General features: G+C 45.7%; 1 protein-coding gene across 1 annotated transcript in view; it reads left to right on the forward strand.

Moving 5' to 3' along the window:
* LOC144179144 (fasciclin-2-like) overlaps nucleotides 1-6,000 on the forward strand; it is a 521,903-nt gene that overhangs the window by 1,021 nt on the left and 514,882 nt on the right. The window lies entirely within an intron of this gene.

Genomic DNA, 6,000 nt, shown 5'->3' on the forward strand with positions numbered 1-6,000 from the left:
TCTTTCTAGTCAATCATCATGTATAGACAAGTCACACTGCTTGAAAATGTTTTGCAGCCTTACAAATACTGCTTCCTGGGTGTCACCTGGAACTCTGTATGGCGACAGGTAATTTTCTCAAGAAATACACCACACATTTTCCATGTTGAGGCTGACAAGTGGCCACGGGAAGCCCATCTTGCCTGTTCAGCATTGTCGTATATATGCAGCAAAAGCTACATCACTTGCACTGTAGTTGCACAACATCACTCGAACACTTTAATGCAAGACATGTCGACTCTCGGCTGGTTTCTAAAACATCCTTCTCTTCCCAATTTATATGCAATATGGGTACATAAACCAGCACCTGAGAAGGGCATTTAAAAAGGTTTTCCTTGCAGTGTTCACGGATTCCCTTGCACGCTAGAAACTACGTACCATCCCCTGCGACATGTCCCTAATGCTTGCTAAGCAGAGAGATGCTCCAAAGCCCCTTGATACAGCGTTTTCAGACTGGCGAGCATAATAAATTGAGCGCGAATTTTGCAGCGGTGCCTCTAGCACGTTTCGTACACAAGAACCTTGACCAACCACACAAGCATTTTCACTAACGACGCACATGTGGTTTTCTTCTGACTAACACACGCAACAAAATTTAACAAAATTCAGTCATTTATACGTCCTCGTCCAGCATCCCGACTGCCCGGCCTTCATGTAAACTTGCTAAAAACGCACATTAAAGTACCCTGTAAAAGCACTCATGTCATCCTACTCGTTACGGCTTCAGTTCAACGTGTGCTGGGAGCCTGGAAACTGCGGTATCCAAGGTAATCAAGCAGCAGACCGAAATGCGGCCGCGGCTGTTCTCGAAGGCTTCGTTGATAGAGATAAATTGCCTTGCCAAGAACTTATTAAGTAGTTTATAGGATAGCAGCTTTCAAGGAAAGGACGAGCAAGATGGGACCGACACACTGAGAAAAAATCGGACGCCATGAAACCACGTCTAGGAAAATACAACGCAGAAAAAATGCAGTGCCCTTCCACTCTGTGAAGAAGGATAACCATAAAAGCTGTGGTGCCGAGCCTCAACGTGAGGGACAATATGCTTTGACCGGGTCGTAGTCCAAGGGATGCACGAAGCAAAACACGTTTTTTAGGGGCGAAGCTCCTTAGGGCGTGGGTCTGTCCATCCTCGACGTATGTATGTAGCCACCTCTAGTTTAGTTCTTGGATTGTTTACTAGGTGGCGTGGCTACCTCTAGTTTAGTTCTTGGATTGTTTACTAGATGGCGGTACTTGTATATGATGAAAAGATGCGCTTGAATTGTTTACTAGATGGCGTGGCTACCTCTAGTTTAGTTATTGGATTGTTTACTAGATGGCGGGGAGCGTTGTAATAAAATCCGTTCGCTGTTGGCGCGCGCTCGGAGTCGCCCGATGGATAAGGCTGCAGATGTGCGAGCCCGCGAGGCAGAAGCGCTCCGTGAAGCTGCGCGACGCCGCCGCCAAGATCCTGCCGTACGAGAGCGGGAGGCCGAAGCGTGTCGTCTGGCTGCGCGACGCCGCCGCCAAGATCCCAGCGTTCGAGAACGAGAGGCCCAAGCGTCACGGCAACGGCGCGAGGACCCTGCCGTACGCGAAGCGGCACGGCTGCGGCGCGAAGAGGATCTCCAAAACGTCAGAGAACGGGAAGCGGCGAGAAAGCGCGCGTATCGGCAGGCAGACCCCGATGCAGTGAGACCTCGTGAGGCGTCTGCAAAACGCATCAGGCGAGCTCAGCCCCAAGGTGCCGACGCGCGGTTTAAGCGAGACTTTCTAGACGTTACGTTCGGACACAGATGTAGTGGGCGAACTTTCACTGAAGAGTCACGGTTTTACCGATGATTTCCACTCAGGAGCTTCGCCCACTCATCATCATTCACCCCGTGGATATGCTGTGAATTTTTTGTAACTTGCGATTGAGCATAGTTCCTGGTTAATTAACTGAATGAAGTTTTGACGAATTAGAGTTTTTTTTTTTTTTTTTTTTCCGGTGGACAAACATGGGGCTGTCCGTTCCGCAATATTCACAACTTCACTGCGAACTATGTCATTAACAAAAAAAAAATGAAACTCGGCGTAATGTTACAGTCATCTCTAATTGTCGTATAATTGGTTTCTGGATAGTTTTAATAAAACGAAAGTTAGACCGACCTTCTGTAATGATATTTCCTCCGAAGATAGACGTGCTTCACTGTGCGACGCTCATTGTGGGAAAGCCATCTTACAAATGCCAAGCTTACAACGATTTGTTTAAAGCCGGCTTCACCTCTCAACAGAAATGCATTGCTGAAGAGACACTTTTAGGAGAAATATAAGCCGTCTTGAATAAAATATGAAAACCCTAGGAACGTTTTTTTTTTTTTTAATTTCCCATAATTTTTTCCATACGCTGAAGGTGTGGCGCACAGCTTTATGATCTCGGAGATTTAGGTAGGCGCCGCAACGCGAGTCTTGTCTGCATTGCTCTGTTGCCGAGACGATCTCCTGGATCATAGCCATAGACAGCTTCACTGTAAGAACCAGGCGAATCGATGGAACTAGCTGTGCGCAGACTGCGAATCAGGCATACACATGCAATACATCCGCATCTTCCCACAGGTGCGTAGCCTCCACTATGCAGCATAAATTAAGAACATATACAGTGTGTTGCTGCGGCGGTAATTTGAACACTTTAAACAATTTTCCTGAGCGAACCGCCGCTCTGTTCGCGCTCAAACTTCACACGAAGGTCGCATTTTGTGGTCTATTTTGTTTGACAACGAGAACAACGACGGTACTTACCTGTTTATCCTGAAAATAAATAAAAACGATTTTCGCCTATGGGAAGAATGGCGGCGATTTGGACGTGCGAGCCCAAAAACCGGGTTTTCTGATCGTCTGCTAGCTCATTTCTAGGTGCATTTTCTGATCGTCTGCTACACCATTTGGCTCTGTACGTGAATCCCAAACGTGCGTTTCACTCTGCAGGTGGTTCCGTCGTTCCAACATCAACTTGTGCTGACTCGCACGTCCAAATCAGCTGCCATTTTCCCACAGGCGAAAACCGTTTTTATTTATTTTCAGAATACACAGGTAAGTACCGTCGTTGCTCCCGGTATCAAACAAAATAGACCACGAATTGCGACCTTCGTGGCAAGTTTGAGCGCGAACAGAGCGGCAGTTCGCTCAGGAAAAATTTTTAAAGTGTTCCAATTATCGTCGCAACACCCTGTATCTGTTCTCCATGTTTCACGGAAAGTTCGTCTCACGATGTTGAAAGACGCAAAACACTTAAACAAAACTCAGCCTTTATTACATGCTACCACCCCACACGATGATATGAATTTGTTCAGCAAGGATGGACAGGGCTTCGATGGTCCTGTCGAGTGAAATCATCGAATACACAGCCTTTTCTAGCACGTCAGCCATTCAATTTGTTACGTTCTTACATTACTTTTTCGAGGTGCGAGGTGCCCAGTGTGAGCAGGGGCCTCTTGATCATTGACTTGCAACTAGTTCATATTTAGGCGTCCTGGATTTCAAACGTTTGTTATAGCACCAAAACCCACTATTGATTAAATGTTTAGCGCCTTATTTCATTTTAAAGCTGGCCCTTCACACCAACGAATTTTGCATCACATAATTATCTTACACATATGACAACCTGCGTCATTTAGTTATTTATTTTGGCGCTCCTTGGTCCTCTACCCACTTTCTTCTTCTTCTTCTTCTTCTTCTTCTTCTTCTTCTTCGTTGTCGTCATCGTCGTCATCATCATCATCATCAATTTTGTTGTTTTAGGAGAGTGGGAGAATACTCGATGCGCGTTGTAAGACGCATCACATGGGGCGAAAACAAGCATTCAGTAATTTTCGCGCAAGTAGCACGCACTGAAATTTTTACGGCCCATCACCAGAAACTATCTCGTGTGGTCCTTATTACGGCACAGGGACTTGTCTGGGAGAATTGCGGCTGCCGATCAAAGCCACAACCAACAAACGTGATTATGCGATTGCGTTGCGCTTTTAGTTTCGCGTCACCGTGCCACTTTGACGCTAACGTGCAGTTAATGCGTCGTTAAGCGTTTTGGTGTCAATTCTCTCTATTACGTTATTGCTGACCCGAAATAGCGCAAAATTGAAAAGCTTTTTATGTATTGCTTATCTTTTTCTTTCGCTTAAAAAACGTATTTCCGTGCTGAAGTGGAGGTGAGTGGGTTACTAAGGTCTTCATCTTTTAAACATTTAGTCAAAACTGCATTTGGCTTTCATGACCCTTTTAGCTAACCTCCCCCACTGGACCCTCAATTCTAGAGTTGTCACTGGCGCCGCCGGTGTTTCAGCTCCCAGACGCAAGTTTTCCAGGCTTATAAAAGCTTAAGACAAGCACTCTCCACCACAAGGAGGAAATAAAAGTTACACATTCCAACGGATAAAAAATGTGCAAAAAATCCGGCTCGCCCACTTTTCCCACAAACTGGTAGACCTCGCAGGCTATTACTGGACACGCCAGAGTTCAATTTTACTTTCAGAGGTTTGGCATTACAAATAAGAACAAATGTGAATGTAACCTACCAGCAGACACCTTTGACCACTACTTATACAGGACTGCCAAATAACAAAACAACATAGAGAACCACATTTTACCGTCTATAGAATCTCACAGGAAGGAAACTTGAGCTAATAAAAATACAGAAACGTTGAAAATTCTAGAAGAAATGACAATTCTAATTAACTGTAATATTCAACAGTGTTAACCCCTGAAATAGTTGGGTTCAAAATTCCACACACATGCAGACACACAAAATCAGCGGCAATTAACGCGAAAATAACTTCGAGATCTAGTATGTTTATATTGAGACATTTTCTGGTCTAATTATCTTGTGTAATTATCTTTTTTACATTTCTCTTAGATTTGCAATCGAAACATACAATTTCAATGTTTTCTTTTTACATGTTACACCTTGCGGGTACGGGAAGGGTCTCCATGCATGAGCCCGTTAATAAAGCAGTTTCAATACCCCCTATGCACTGACTCCACGCCATTGACCCCACGCATTGACCCGACTTGCCGGTGTGTATTTGGTAGCCCTTTGAGTAACTCCCGGTGTTTAGAGGGTATTGATCTCAGGGTCAAAAAAGTTATGCGTGCCGAATTGATGAGAGGCAAACCAGCACCGCGTCTTTGAATGGGATAATTTATAAATTTTGAGAACTCACTGCGACATGGGGGGGGGGGGGGGGGGGGGGGTGTCGCCTGCGCTGCTGTTTTTAGGAGGAAGTATGCATGGATACTTCCGAAGAGCCTCAACGGTGCACAGCGGAGAAATGGCTCCAAACAAGAATCCTTTATTGCACGGTTACATCGAATTTCCGCGGAACTGCACTGACTCCCCGTGCCACTACGCCGTAAAATTGTTTTACTGTGCTGACACCATTTAGTGATAAGGGTGTGCTCGGTAAAACACGCTGTTTTAAAAGTACATTGACTTTTGGTAAAGGAGTTTGTGAGAAATGAATCCACAAAAAAAAAGGTCTATGTCTTTGTTGTTGCAAAAACTGGCGTAATTGGGAGCGAAAATACATATGAAGGCCCTGTCTCGTTCCACTTGTTTTCGTGTAACGTGGACGCTGCACATCCAAAGAAAAGACGGTGTAGCGGGTGAACTTGTAGCGCGGCACTCCGAAAGCTGACGTAACGAGACTCGAAGCTAACACAAAAGCGACTGAATAACAGCGACGCCTGTCGGTACATTCTTAAACTCCTTTCGGACAGCTTCCTCACTCCATCACGACGCGGTCGATGGGGCTCCGAAATAGACAGTTTCTTTCTGCAACGCTTCCCCAGGTGGCAGCACGAGCGGCGCCGGCGCGCGCTGTTTCAATGTACACTGCGGTGAAACTTGTTTGGCCGCTGGCACATCACGCCGTGGCGTTTTGTCATCTTTTGCGCCAGCAGGCCTCATAAAGCAATTGGGAAAATCGTCACCGGGCTGATTTT

Source organism: Haemaphysalis longicornis, unplaced genomic scaffold (genome assembly GCF_048455015.1).
Source record: "Haemaphysalis longicornis isolate Haplotype H1 unplaced genomic scaffold, Haemaphysalis longicornis Haplotype H1 scaffold_4, whole genome shotgun sequence".
Lineage (NCBI taxonomy): Eukaryota > Metazoa > Arthropoda > Arachnida > Ixodida > Ixodidae > Haemaphysalis > Haemaphysalis longicornis.